The 16,074-nt window shown below is 41.2% G+C and overlaps 1 long non-coding RNA gene across 1 annotated transcript in view; it reads right to left on the bottom strand.

The window, feature by feature from the left end:
• Positions 1-571: 571 nt before the first annotated feature.
• The window catches only part of LOC116824898 (uncharacterized), a 147,389-nt gene continuing 131,886 nt past the window's right edge, over positions 572-16,074 (bottom strand). Inside the window, exon 3 of the long non-coding RNA XR_012654793.1 lies at positions 572-2,063. This is a non-coding gene — a long non-coding RNA (uncharacterized LOC116824898). The remainder of the gene's footprint in view (positions 2,064-16,074) is intronic.

The raw sequence follows: 16,074 nt of genomic DNA, 5'->3' as shown, positions 1-16,074 counted from the left end.
ATCAAAATTCAGGGCACTGGGGTGTTCCCTATGTAAGTAGGAACTGATGGAATCTGGTATTTTCTTTGATGTTGTCTTGTTTATCTGCAAGGAACGCACTGAGTATGGCTTTTCCAAAGGCAGGAGAAACCAAGAATAAAAATAATCATTTTTTTACCTTACAGCCGCAAATCTCTCTGTTCTGCCTGTTCTCAGTTTTTGTTTATTCTGCCTTCCCCCACTCCACACACACATGGTTACAATATCCAGTTGAACTCTCTGCCTACATGCTAGATTCTGGTAGATTATATTAGGCCTTGTTATGTGTGGCTCATTACGTGCTTTTTTACAGCTATCCTAAGGGAAAATTGTGTTGACAAATAAGTTTGAATAACATGTAATTTTACCTCAACCTGTAACAAGGTTGCACCCAGCTCTTAATGCTACTCATGCCTGAAGTTCAGCACATGCTTAAGTAGCTTCCTGATCTCAGACCCTAAACACAAATCCAAGACAATAGCTTATGACTTAGAAGAACAGACACCATAAATAGGAAACAGTCAAAATGAACAGTTTGCAAACAACCCAGAGGCTGAAATTTATTAGCATGAAATGTTTACTGAGCAATGAAGAAAGTCATAAAAATCAAAGGCTGCTCATAAACAAGAAAGGGGGGCTGGATTCATTAGATAATTTGAAATTAACAGCTACAATGATCCAGCTGTAAATAACACAATTTATATTTAAAATAAACGGATAACGGAAACACTACTGTAAGAAATTTGGTATTTAAATACAGGATGTGATAAAAAGGGATGAACTCAACAAAGGTGAGTGTCTAAACAATAAAAGTGCTTATGAACAAGTAGATAAGAACTACAGCTGATCTGACCTAAAGGAAACTGAAGGTTCATTCTAGGAAGTTTCAAATACAAATCTCTGTCTGAAATAGATGTTTATGGTTAAGAATGAAAGACAGATCTGGCTCAGAGCAGATCTAAACATCACAGTCCAAGTTTAAACAATAGCATGATCAGCAACTTTTCTACATAGGGCTCCTAATATTAACACTAGTGGAATTAAACAGTAGGAAATTTCCTATTGAGGCAAATGGCTTGTCACCACACCCATATATGGCAGGTGATGTGGCTTCTTTGTGAGAGAGGTTCTAGAGTGTGGACTGAGCAGTCCTGAAGTTGGAAACCCATGAGAAGCCAGGTGTGGGAAGAAGATCTGAGTTTAATTTTACGTTTATGTTAATAAAACTAAAGCCTAGGAAGAGAGAAAACTGGGATTCTGTACAGTGGGTGGACTGTGTTCAAGAGCAGGCTGGGAATTTCATGTGCTCACATGTGGTGGCAGGAGTCATGAGATTTTTTTTGTTTGGTTGGTTAGTTGTTGGCTTTTTGGTTGTTGTTTTTTTTAAAGAACCCTTTGCAAATCAGATATAAAAGAGGAAAATGGAAACAATCTTTAAGTGGCTAATGGAGCAGCAGAAACATCAACAACAGGTCCAGCAGAAGCAGCAGGTCTTCATGCAATTCAGGAAGGACCAATAGGACCAGGCAGCAGAACAACATGGATTAAGCAAGACCATGGCTGCGGACCAGCAATAGTCAAAAAATTGAAATATTTTTTGTGAACATTTTCATGAACAAAAATCTGTTTTTGTAAAAATTTTAATGATTTTTGATCAACATTTTCAAAATACAGAAGATGTTGACCATCTCTACCTAACAGGTGCAATAGAGACAGTACCAGGAGTAAACACTCTTGAGGTCCATTAACCTGGACACAGCATCCATCTACCAGTCAGAACGGCCCTTGTCTTTCTGAGAGAGGACCAGATGCTACCTATAAATCTTCCTAGTATCTATTCAGCAGGCAGGTATTGCCATTCACTGGGAGGAATCCTGAGCTGTCTGTTTAGTGCTTTTACTAACATGAGAGCTTCAAACTGTATATTGGGCCATGGGTGTGGATACTGCCTCTGATTCCAAGGCCATCAAAGCTTCCATCTTGGGCTGATTGGGGATCTTGGAGGAGACAGAGCCTTCTTCATATATCTTCATTGTCTCCAGTAACTTTGGCAGCAAAAGAAAATGAAAGAAAAGATAGGGTAAAATTTATATTATTATTCAGGGTTATTGCTTATTGCTCTGTTTACATCTCATATGCCGTGCTTCTCTGGGAGAGAGGAAATCTCCAAATACATTGTCCATTCTCTAACCCCAAGAAAGGCTTATCTAAAAGTTACAGCTCCACAATCTCCCCAGAGAAGCCCCTCGCAGATGTGGCCTTCAAGGACACGTGAGGGGTGGGGACAGGAAGACATGGGGCCGGAGCAGTCCTGTGCCTTATCAATACCCCATGGAAGCAAGCCCTGTCATAAGTAGATAGGTAAGGGTTAATTTTCTTTTACCTGTAAGGGGTGGACAGGGGGGAATCAAGCACCTGACCAGAGGACCAATCAGAGAACTGGATTTTTTTTAAAGTCTGGGAGGGAAAGGAACTCGGGGTCTTTTGTTTCTCCCGGCTATGGATTGAAACAGCTTTTCTGCTAACTCCAATCTTCTTTCTAATATTCTACTATCAAGTGTGAGTACAAAGGAAACCAAGCAATAGGCTGTTATGTGCTTTGGTTTGTATTTACATGGGTGTAATTGCTGGACTGGTTTAAATTGGCTATTTTTTGAATCAGACTGTGTATTCCTAATTCTTATAAGCAAGAGCCTGTAATTGACATCTTAATGCAGTGGGTTATATTTTTCTGTATTTTCTTTCTTTTTATATAAAGTTTCTTTTTAAAACCTGGTTGAGGTTTTTGGTTTTTCTCTGGTGAGGCTACAGGAAAGGGGGGTGGAAAATCTCTTTATGTTAGCTTTACTAGGTTTGAATGCATCGCCTCAGGGGGAGGGTGATTTCCCTCTTTGTTTTGCCTTCAAGGAGTTAAGTACTGCATCGCCCAGGCTCACCCAGGGAGGGAAGCTGGGGAGCAGATAACGAGGAGACAAGGGGGAGGAGCTTGTTTTCCCATTTGAGATAGGGAGACCCAGGGGTTCTGGGTCTTGGGGGTCCCCCAGGGAAAGGTTGGGGTGACTCGGGGTGACCAGGAGCCCTAAAATCCTGGTTGGTGGCAGCGAGATCAGAGCCAAGCTGGGTATAAGCTTGGGGAGAGTTTCATGTTAAGCCCCCAAATTTTGGATGCTAAGGTCCAGATTTGGGACAGAGGCTTTATCACAAGCCCAATATAGACTCTGGCAGTGTTAAAGCAGCCTTGAAACTCCCTAGCCTTCAACAGAGGTTGAACCAGCCTTTGCAGCTCCAGAATTGGGGAGGAACAAGCCACTTACTCTCAGTACCTGTGCTGGCTGTAGCATCCGTGCAGGAGTGAATCTACCCCTTTGTGTTAGTTTAGGGTACAGAAATGTGGTAAAGAAAAGATGTAGTCACTTTCCAATCTTACATGTACAGTAATTACATTCCGTTGCCAAGAATTAGGAGGTAAGTATTCCTGTGTACAACATATACATTAAAAACTGAAGTCACATTCTTAAAGCCAAAGAAATCTCATGTGGGGAGCCTTAGATACAATTTGTTTGGGAAATCCCCACTTCCAAAATGCTGTTCTTGTTTCATTTTGGTTTCTAGAGTGAGAACAGAATGTAAATTTAATATATTAGACCTCTGATACCATCAAAGTTAATCCAAAAGGGAAGTTCAAGGGATAAAAGGAGAATTGTTACCTCAAATATTAATATTTGGTTCTTTGCTGGCTTCAGTTATGATGCTTAGATTGATATTAAATATTTTATAAAGCTGAATACATTGCATAGATACAATAAAGCTGATGTAAGGACAATATATTTGCCATTCATTGTACATGTCATGGAAACAATTAGCACCTCGTAGCCAAGATGGAGTCTGCTCTGCCAGCAGCTCCAGCCAAGAAAAGGCACATGCAGGAATGTAGACGGAAAACTCCCTTCCACATCAAGGGGCACCAGTTCCAAACCCCCAGAGCAAACACACACTGGAACAGTACAATGAATATAGGAAAGGGAAATATTTATTTACAAAGGGATAAATGGAGAAAAACAATGGGGGAGGGGTAAAAACATGGTCAGACCCACCACGAGGCCCCACAAGTCCAGTGGTACCACAATATGAAAGAATGAACACCAAGCAATGCATCTAGATTAGAGTTCAGGAGTCCTGGGCAGAGTTCCAATCTGGCAGTGAGTTGTGGGTGCCTCTTTGGTGCCACTAAACTTTCCCCAATAAACCCCTCCAGTGCCCTCTTAAGCCATTCTCTGCAAATCCACGCAGAGCAACTACCTCCCCACTTAGCTAGCTACAGACTCCCTGCTTATTCCCAATGCAAAGTCACAAGTTCCGGTTCTCATGGCCCCTTACAGCTCTGGGCAGCAGTGATACTGGGTCCAGCTTGTCCTTCTCGGGTGATGCGTCCCTGGCACAGTGCTTCTATTGGCTCCTGTCTCTCTCAGGCTTTAGGCACAATGTGAGGGCCTGCTCACTGTAACTCTCTTGTCTCAAGTGACAGACATCCTATTGCTCTCCCTCTCTCCACGCCCCTGGAACAACCAGAACTACTTCTTTCTGGAACAATCAGCACTTCCTCTGCCTCAGGACAAGGTTTTAAAGGGGCCATACTCTCTAAACCCTAAGGGGGTTACACAATATTCATAGTTCCATTTTTGCATTGTCATCTGAAAAAGCAACTGCTCATAGTTGATTTAAGAAAGCTGCTTTCAATGTGATTGTTTCATTAGCAATGAGTGAAGCTGCATGCAGGTTAAGTTGAACAAGTGGAACTTTATTTAACCCTGTTCACAGGTGGCTGAGTTTCTTCCAAATTCCACAGGTTCATTGTTCCCCTGGTGTCCCATCAATAACTATCTCTCCAGAGAACATGGACCCTCTGACTCCAGTTCCACTGATCATGATACATCTTCTCTATTTTTCAAACATTTTAACAGAAACTTTAAAAACAAATAAATGACACCCAGACTCTCTACCCTTTTTCCCTTTGGCCAGAGGTTACTAGCATATAAGCTGAGTCAGAGTCTCATATTTGCCAAAGACTCAGTTGGTTACAAAAATGTTTGGTCTCCTCAACAGGTGACCACACCAGGAGTGATCTATTTCTGTCTCCAAGTCTAGCAAATCCTCTTTGTGGAGTATCGTCCCCACTGTAGGGTGGTCCTCTTTCTGTGTACTGTGATGATCACTCTAGGCTCCTCTGGGTGTAGTGTCTGTTGCCTCCCAAGTACCTCTTTTTCTTCAGATCACTTGTTCTTCTTGTTTAGTCACCCTGTATTAGCTGGGTGCCACTGCACCCCTCATGACTTCTTTAGCTCACTTCTTCTGGTGTCTCTCTAATGGTTGGATCATCACAGGAGAGCCTATCTCCAGGGCTGGTAGGTCCTTGGCTGACCTATCATGCTTTAGTGTCTGCTTTCTCTGATTGTTGACCATCTCCTCTTGAAAATCATGAGTCAGACCCCCAAAAATCATGAGATTGACTTAAAAATAATGAGGATATTTTAAAATTAAATGTCGGTTCACTGTCTTTTCCTTCCAGTTTCTGAGCCTTTCACATTTTCAACCTTTTCTCTGCAACCATGCAGGCAAGAAACTTAACTTTCTAGTACAGCTGGAGCCTCAGCTGCCCTGAGCTGTTTAATAGTGATTTTTAAGAAAAATTAAGCCAGTCATGATCTCGGAATAGAACTCTCAAATGTCTGGGGAAAAACCCTGATATTTGAGAGTTCTTTCACGAGATCTTGAGCGAGGCTTAATTTTACTTAGAAATCATGTCTCTCTCAATAAATTTGAGAGTGTTGGCATGTCTGGCAATGTTCTTAGTTATCTGGCTGTAACAAGTCTTCCCTCATTGGATTTGATCCTTCACTGCTTTAGTGCCTGCACTGGACTATTTTGGCACTCCAATGCTGGGATATTAATCCTGTACACCAGAAATCCTAAAAAGGGGTCTGATCCAAAAGAAACAGCCTCGTGTAACAGTCTCTTAGATGATTTCACAGATAATTCCACTTTACCATTACTCTGTGGGTATGCTAGGGAGGAGGAGTGGTGATCAAACTCCCATTTATGGGAAAATTCCTTGAATTCTTCCAAGGCAAATAAGTCTCCATTGTCAGTGAAAATGCAGTGTGTCGGAATGCCATATCTCACAAAGTGGGCCTTCATTTACCAGCCACTGACGTGGGCCTTGTAACATGCAGGGCATCAACCTTCCAGAATTTTGAAAAGTAGTCCAGTGTAATCAAGTACTGCTTTTCTTTTAAGGTCAATAAATCCATCTCACCTTCTCCCATGGTTGGGTGGCCAGCTCATGTGGTAACAGAGTTTCTTTCTGCTGGCAGTTATATGACTCGCAGATGTCACACCCTTCTATCAAGGAATAAGGTTGCGTATTCATTCCTGAACAGTAAACACACTCTCAAGCCCATCAAAGACAGCTGTCGATGGCCAGCTGTGAGGCATATATTTTTTGCATGACATCTTTACATAAATTGGTGGGGACAACACCTCTCTGTCCTCGAAATATGATTCCATCCTGCACACTCAGCTCATTTTTAGTTTGAAAATATGTTTTTTTCTCCTACTGGTCTTGTTTTTTGACTTCTGGCCACTCTGTTAGTATCACTCTCTTGACTGCCTGTGGTTGGATGTTCTTTTCTAAAGTCTCTTTGATTTCCATCAGCTTCACTCTTTACACTGGGAGATTGAATTCATTAACATGCTGTACTATGTCCTGATCCCCTTCTTCCAACTCACTGATGCTGGGTATATAGAGGGTGTCAGCTAATACCGATAATTGTGCTGGACAATATCTGACCTCTACCTGGTAGCGCTGGAGGCTCATCAATTTGCACAGCAAGCTCTTTGGAGCACTAAGAGAGGACTTTGCCATGATTGTCTCTAGGAGTTTGTAGTCTCATTGCACTATGCTGGGTGGTCATAGGTGTATTGATGGAATTGCTCTACTCCAAATACCACAGCCAGAAGCTCTTTTTATATTTGGACATACCTGTGTTCAGTCTCTGAGAGGCGTCTTTTGGCATTAGCATTTGTCTGCTTCTGCAAAAGAGTTACACCCAATCCTTTCTCCGAGGCATCACACAGGAGTGTCTATGGCTTTCCTGGCTGGTAGTACTTCAGGACAGGGGCATCTGTGATCATTTGTTTCAGCATGTCAAATGCTTGCTGTTGGGATCCTGTGCAGTCCCACTCAACATTCTGCATTGTGAGCAGACTTATGGGCTCTGCTACAATAGCCAGGTGTGGACAGAACTTGGAGAAAAAAAATATCATTCCTATGAAGTGCTCCTTTCTCATCCACTAGCATGTCTGACTGTCTCGGTCATGTGGAGGTCTGCTTTCAGTCCCTCTTCTGTGAGTAGATGTCCAGTGTATGTCACCTTCTTTTGTTTCTGTCAAATATTTTCTGGATTCCGTTTTATGTTCTTGTCCTTACACGTAGTAGAAAAAATTGTAGTTTTCTATCATGGTTTTGTTCAGTTTCTGTGTCATAGCTCTCATCTCTACAATGAGAATATAATCAGTAATTATTTTCACCCCAGGCAGCCCTTCCAGAGCTTGAGTGAATCTTTCCTGGAATACCTCTGCTACTGGGCTTATGCTTAGCAACATCCATAGAGACCTAATGTAGGCACGAGGACTAATGGGTACAAACTGGATATTAAGAAGTTTAGACTTGAAATTAGACGAAGGTTTCTAACCATTAGGGGAGTGAAGTTCTGGAACAGCCTTCCGAGGGAAGTAGTGGGGGCAAAAGACTTATCTGGCTTTAAGACTAAGCTTGATAAGTATATGGAGGGGATGTTATGATGGGATAGTTTAATTTGGGCAATTGATCTTGGATTATCGGCAGATAAGTCTGCTCAATGGTCTGTGAGGGGATGTTGGATGGGATGGGAACTGAGTTACTGCAGAGAATTCTTTCTTGGGTGCTGGCTGGTGAGTCTTGCCCACATGCTCAGGGTTTAGCTGATCGCCATATTTGGGGTCGGGAAGGAATTTTCCTCCAGGGCGGATTGGCAGAGGCCCTGGAGGTTTTTCGCCTTCCTCTGCAGCGTGGGGCATGGGTCGCTTGCTGGTGGATTCTCTGCAGCTTGAGGTCTTCAAATCACAATTTTGAGGATTTCAATAACTCAGTCATGGGTTAGGGGTTGTTATAAATGTGTATGGGTAGGGTTTTGTGGCCTGCCTTGTGCAGGAGGTCAGACTAGATGATCATATTGGTCCCTTCTGACCTATAAGTCTATGAGTCTATGAGTCTATGTTAGAAAGGTTGTCAGCATTTCTCCAGGATTATGAGTCAAAACCTGTTCCTCACATCAGAGACTATAAAAATCTGATTTTGGAAAGTTCTTGCAAGATGTCGTCAGTTGTGGACAGTGGATAGTGGCACCTTTTCAATGCCTATTTAATTGCTTTGGGTCTGTGCAGATGCATAATTTGCTTGATGGTTTCTTTACAACCATCACTGTGCTACTTCGCTGGCTGTACTGGCCTCTCCAGGTGCTACAATATCCCTGTTTTGCAGACTTTTGCAGTCCTTGTGTATTGGATTACATAATCCTACTGGAATTTTCCTTCATGGTAAGCACATAAGGTCCACTATGGGGTCTACTTCCAGTCACAGCTTTCCTTTGAGGCACTTGTCACCTTTAAAAAAATTCCCATATGCTTCCAAAATTGTCTTCATTGTTCATGAGACTCTCCCTTTTGCTTCTTGCACTGCAGCTATAAAATTTTAACGCTGCACCCTGATCAGATCCATGGCTTTGGTGGCTGTATTCCTCAAAAGGGGTCTGTGGTGCTTAACATCCACCACCACAAACTTCAGTTACTTTTTGCTATTTTTCAAGTTAGTTGCAATGAGGTCACATTTTCCTACTGGCTGTTTTATGGTCTCATTATGCATTATTAGAGTATGGCTGCTGTTTGTAATGGGAGTGTGTTCTAATCCAATTCACCTACCTATGGAATCACATTGCAGGAGGCCTTGCTATCCAGCTGAAATCACACAATGTATTTCCCTGTTAACGTCGTTGATGCCTGGAGGTTGGTACTGTCCATTGTTGCTTTGTTGTCTGACAGCCTGAATTTGATATGCTCTGGACTCAAGGAGAGAATCATGATGTCACCATCACAGTCTGATATGTCATCCCCCACTTATACAAGTCTGAGGGAATCTTTCTGGGACCTTCCTCTGCCCTTGCATACACTGCTAAAATAGTTCAACTTGTCACATTCCTTGCAGTGTTGTCCTAGTGTGGGGCACTTCTCCTTTACCTGCTCATGATGTCTCCCACAGTAAGTGCATCTCACTGAAGCTATGGAACCCTGACCATCTGATTTCCTTTACTATTGTTTCACTGCATGTATTTCTGGAGGTACTGCACCTCCTAGGGCTTTCATGCTTTCTCATGAAGCTTCTATTGTGTACCTCATGTCTAAGTATCTATCTAATGTGAGATCGCCTTCCCAGAGCAGCCATTCCATTTCAAGTGCCTGAGGCTATGGAGTCCTGAATGAGGGAACCTGTCAAATCCCTGAAATTGCATGTAGCAGCCAGTGAGCATAAGGCAGTAACATAGAGCTCTGTCCCCTCCCCTTTGAATTCATCTCTAGTCTCTATTGTTGCACAATTTCATTCTGTTTTGGACAGCAATCTTACCCCGGATTCCTAGGACTGCTATGAGGCCCAAGGCTGTTGTGAGCTTCAGTGGTGCAGATCTCTCTGCCTTGTCTCCCTATAAGTTAAAATAATAGTTTTACTTTCCTGCTGTTGTCCTCCTGAATGGCCAAGTCTGTGTTCAGCTCAAACACCTCCTTCCACAGGGTTCTAATGGACCAGGTTTGTGCCTGCAAAATCCAGGTCTCTGAGGGGTTTCAGACTGAGTTCCGTGGCTCACACAGCTGGCTACCGCACTTCTGAGGATTCACAACTGCAACACTGCCACCATGTTTCATTGGCAATGAGTAAAACTGAATGCAGGTTGAACAAGTGGAATTTTATTAAGCCCTGCACATTCACTGTCAATGTGGCTAAGCTGCTTCCAATCTAACTCCACTCATTTACTGTTCCCTGAGAGTTGTGTCACTAATAACCCTCCAGGGAACATGGGTCATCCAACTCCAGTTCCACTGATCATGATGCAAAGATGGTTTATTTCTCATGTCATGTGTTCTCAAAAAGGGCTGGAGAAACATTTTGCTTCTGCCATTTGGGAAGCTGAATTTCTGTACAGATCAGTCCTCCAAGCATATTAAAAATGTCTCCAATGCAGGATTTTGTTTTTGCTTCTGCATTCTTCCCTCCCCTCATTCCAAAAAAGACAATCTAATTAAATACACTTGGGAAGAGTTGTTGCTTGCTACCAAGATTATTCTGTTCATTTCTAAAATAAAGAACATTCTTTAGGTAATCTAGAGTAACACCTAGTTTTTGACTCATAATATCTGAGTCTCAAATTTGAGGACATAAAAGTGCAGGTGAAGTGAACTTTTCATTTCTCATCTCAAATTAAAGTAAAGAAAGGGTAATTCCTATTGTTAAATGTTTATAGTACCATCTGAGTTCTGCTAATGCCATATTACATAAGAACTTAAGAACGGTCATACTGGGTCAGACGAAATCATAGAATCATAGAATATTAGGGCTGGAAGAGACCTCAGAAGGTCATCTAGTCCAATCTCTTGCTCAAAGCAGGAACAATCCCCAACTAAATCATCCCAGTCAGTGCTTTGTCAAGCCAGGACTTAAAAACCTCTAAGGATGGAGATTCCGCCGCCTCCCTAGGTAACCAATTTCAGTACTTCACCACCCTCCTAGTGAAGTGGTGTTTCCTAATATCCAACCTAGACCTTCCCCACCGCAATGTGAGACCATTCCTTCTTGTTCTGTCATCTACCACCACTGAAAACAACTTAGCTCCACCCTCTTTGGAACCCCCCCTTCAGGTAATTGAAGGCCACTATCAAATCGCCGCTCACTGTTCTCTTCTTCAGACTAAATAACTGCAGTTCCCTCAACCTCTCCTTGTAAGTCAATGTACCTCAGCCCCCTCATCATTTTTGTTGCTCTCCATTGGACTCTCTCCGATTTGTCCACATCCCTTCTGTACTGGGGGGACCTAAACTGGATGCAATACTCCAGGTGTCACCTCACCAGTGCCAAATAGAAGAGAATAATCATTCCCCTCGATCTTCTACTAATACAGCCCAATATGTCATTTGCCTTCTTGGCAACAAGGACACACTGCTGACTGATATCCAGCTTCTCATCCACTATAATCCCCAGGTCCTTTTCTGCAGAACTGCTGCTTAGCCAGTCGGTCCCCAGCCTGTGGCAGTACATGGCATTCTTCCTTCCTAAGGGCAGGACTCTGCACTTGTCCGTGTTGAATCTCATCAGATTTCTTTTGGCCAAATTCTCCAATTTGTCTAGGTCACTCTGGACCCTATCCCTACCTTCTAGCATATCTACTCTCCCCCTAGCTTAGTGTTATCCATGAATTTGCTGAGGGTGCAATTAATCCCATCATCCAGATCATTAATAAAGGTGTTGAACAAAACCGGCTTCAGGACTGACCCCTGGGGAGCTCCACTTGATACCGGCTGCCAAGTAGACATGAAGCCATTGATCACTGCCCATTGAGCCCGACAATCTAGCCAGCTTTCTATTCTCCTTATAGTCCATTCATCCAATCCACACTTTTTTAACTTGCTGGCAAGAATACTGTGGGAGACCGTATCAAAAGCTTTGCTAAAGTCAAGATATATCACATCCACCACTTTCCCCATATCCACAGAGCCAGTTATCTCATCATAGAAGGCAATCAGGCTGATCAGGCATGACTTGCCCTTGTTTCATCTAGCCCAGTATCCTGTCTTCCAACAGTGGCCAATGCCTGGTCCTCCAAAGGGAATGAACAAAACAGGTAATCATCAAGTAATCCATCCTGTCACCCATTCCCAGCTTCTAGCAAACAGAGGCTACGAACACCATCTCAACCCATCCTGGCTAATAACCATTGATGGACCTATCCTCCATGAATTTATTTAGTTCTTTTTATAACCCTGATATAGTCTTGGCCTTCACAACATCCTCTGGCAGAGAGTTCTGCAGGTTGACTATGCATTGTTTGAAGAAATACTTCCTTTTGTTTGTTTTAAACCTGCTGCCTATTCATTTCATTTGGTGACCCCTAGGTCTTGTGTTATGAGAAGGAGTAAATAACACTTCCTTATGTACTTTCGTCTCATCATTCATGATTTTATAGACCTCTATCATATCCCCCCTTAGTCATCTCTTTTAGAAGCTGAAAAGTCTCAAGCTTATTAATCTCTCCTCATACAGAAGCTGTTCCATACCCCAATCATTGCTGTTGCCCTTTTCTGAACCTTTTCCAATTCCAATATATCTTTTTTTCCCAATATATCTGCACACAGTATTCAAGATGTGGGCATATCATGGATTTATATAGAAGCAACATGATATTTTCTGCCTTATTATCTATCCCTTTCTTAATGATTCCATGTGTAAATGTTCCATTTTAAAGAAACAGTAAAACAGGTTCCATCAATTTAATTATTTGCATTCTTCACTCCTTAGTCTCATTAACTGCAATCCTATTTCCTTTACATGATGTACAGGAGCTCTTGGATATGTCATAGGATTAGGGTGATCAGACAGCAAGTGTGAAAAATTGGGACGGGGGTAGGGGGAAATAGAAGCCTATATAAGAAAAAGAACCAAAAATCGGGACTGTCCCTATAAAATCAAGATATCTGGTCACCCCACATAAGATATATGCCATACAGTCACCAAAGTTTACATTTTGGGACATAAAAGTCTGATCCAAAGCCCATCAAACTCAATGGAAAGACTCTTGTTCACTTTGGTAAACTTGGATCAGACCCAAATAAAACATACTCCTTGTTCCACTGCTTTCTGGCTTTTTTTAAGGATCCTGGGCTAGATTTGTAAAGATATTTAGGTGCCGAATACCTTTTAAAATCTCTCTCTGTGTGTTTTCTAGTGCTGCCTGATGTATAATAGGGTAGATTCCTATTATATCTTTACAAAATATTGATTTCATAATATAGTATGTGAAATGAATTGAGACTATGAAATTGAATAAATTAATACTTAGGGAAAGCATTCCAAACTTCCTTCATGATAGAAAATACAGGAAATAGATTCTTGATTTCATTAACTCCATCTTATCCTATGTGAAGGAAGAATAAACATTATTTTAACAGAAAAGTTAAAAATATTATTTCTATGTCCAGAGTGAAGACAAGGGAAACCAGTATACTGATTTAATCCACCATAACTGCGAGGATGAGGAGCAGTAGTGGACTTTTATTTAGTGCTGACTTTGTATAACACATCACATTATGTGGTATAATATCTACTGGGCATTGGACCTGACATTACACAACTCAAAGGACTTGCATTTACCACTAACAACAATTGAGGTTTAGGACAGATCAAGTACACTCATTATTGGCTCCTTTGTGCAGGTTTCAAGCATCTCTCCTGTTTCAATGAATTCTTGTGTATTGAAGAAAAATCTACTTAGATTGCTCTAGTAAATGACATAAGGCCCTGACTTTTTGTTATATTGTGTTGGCATCCATGTGACTACACAGTGAAGATTCTGATGAAGTTTGCACCTAAAGCAAGACTAAAATCTCTCTATTTGTCACACTTTAATAACCAAATTTAGTCTCCATGTTTAACACACTTACTGTGCATGGGCCAACTGAATTACAATTCTTTTTTTTTTTTTTTTGGCAGATACTAGAAACTTTGTCAAACACATTTTAAAATACTCCCTTTTGAAATTTCCTGTGAGACTATAGAGTGGGATTTTCAAAAATGCTTAATATTGGCCTAACTCTGCTGCCACTGACGTAAAACTGCCATTGACTTCAATGAGAGCAGAATTCAGCCAGCACTGAGTATTTTTGAAAATCCCACCCATCAATTTTTTTCAGAGTCCTCTAGCTCAAAAATTACAGTCACTGCAAACTCTCCACACACACATTTGTTCCAAAAAATCTCAGACACACATCACTAGTTAAAGTTGAAGTTTAAACACAAAATGAATATTCCCTTCATTGATTATGTTATTTTACCCCTTCAAGCAAAAGTCAATGAAAAGATTTTGTCATGAACAGTTAATAAGTGATGCACATAACCTAGCTAGTAAGATAGATAGATAGATAGATAGATAGATAGATAGAAACTCTTTATCATGTAATCTCATAATTATTGTTGGCACTGAATAGCGTTTGGCATAGGACATCAATCACAGCTAGATAACATGAAAACACTTTGAAGCAGCAATTATCTTAGCAAATGATCCTGGTGAAGGTGAAAGGGTACTAAACTGAAAATAATCGTACGCTACATATATTGAGGGGTGGGACATTTTGTACAAATTAAGACTAACCTTTAGCATTCTTCCTTAGACACTCCAAAATTTATTACATGTAGTTTTCTAAGCACATTTGAAATGTAAATTGTCTTCATCATGGATTTCAAGATGGGTAAACAAAGGCCATTTGGATCATCTACAAGGCTTTTGCCTCTCAAAGATGATCTTGGATTACCATCCGTTGGTAACAACACTAGTGCCTAAAGCACTGGAAAAAGCTCAAATCAGAGAGATGACTGCATTCATGTACATCAGACATACTTCTCCCTATTGCTTAATAAACTTTTCTAGACAACAAATTAAAAAACAAAGGGTATTATATGGGCTGGTCAGGATATGATACCAGATGCTAGAGTTTCTTTCTTTTCTGGCCATGCATAAATAACCTTGTGAATTTGGAGTTTGAGTAGCACAATTTATCTAACAAAAGTTCAGTTACTCATGAATATTTTGCCCTTCAGTCTGTATGTGAAGAAAACAGTTCAACACAAGGCTTTTTTGTATTAAAGCCATCTGTGACTCACAGTATCAACAAGCATGATATAGGGTCATTGTGTGAGAGCAGTAGTGCATGAAGGTGCATGGAAATGTCATATAAAAGGCTACCTTCATGATAGTGTAGCTAGTTCCTCATAATGATAATTATATAGATTTTCAGGAATTGTGATGTGCTCAGATCAGCTGTCTTTTCTACACATATATCCATAAATGATGATTTGATTTTGTGACAAATTGGAAATATGTCTGTACACTTCATGAATTCTGTGTGAAATGATGAACCCTATGCGTCTGTGTCAGGCTGCAAACTCTGTTTTAAACTTGCAGCCTTTTGCCATCTCCATGGTCTGTTTGCCTCTGTTTGGGGTTGGAATTCCAAAGGCTCATGGTAAAAGAATAACAATAGATGATAGTTGACTCTTAAGTAACCAAACACTGATATTATTATGATATGATTACGGCATAATTATGATGCATATTATGCAAGAGGGGTCATGTAGGATGTCATTGGAAAAGTTATGATTTGCTGATTATCCTATTTGTGTGCACTTATTGTTTTTGTATCTGAAGTTATGAATATTGACTATATGTCTGTATTTCAAATGTTGTTACGTCTGGGTGACACCCACTAGGCAAGATGCTTTCAGTCTAAATACTGGATGGGGAAGGGCCTTTTCAGGGAAAAGCACCATTAGAAAAACAATAGGCCTTAGGAGAAGCTTATCTCCCACCTGGTGAACCTTCCTGAGAACACTTCAGGTAGCCTGTAAATAATGGCTGCTATGACTATACAAGGACATGACCAGGCCACATGATTCTAGACTCCATTTTGGGATGTCAGTATTTTCCCACAAACTGGTCTAGGAACCAAGTTTGGAAACAAAGAGTTCCCATCATATGCTAAAGCTGTGTAAGCCAGGGAGTGACATTATCGGTGGTTCTTCACTCCCCACACCAGAAGACTTCTGGAAACACCTAAGGAACAGAGAATCCTGTGGCACCTTATAGACTAACAGACGTTTTGGAGCATGAGCTTTCGTGGGTGAATACCCACTTCATCAGATGCATG

The sequence above is a fragment of the Chelonoidis abingdonii genome, chromosome 1 (genome assembly GCF_003597395.2).
Source record: "Chelonoidis abingdonii isolate Lonesome George chromosome 1, CheloAbing_2.0, whole genome shotgun sequence".
NCBI lineage: Eukaryota > Metazoa > Chordata > Testudines > Testudinidae > Chelonoidis > Chelonoidis abingdonii.
Note: the sequence above shows the minus strand (reverse complement) of the source record. Positions and strands in the feature narration are given on the sequence as shown.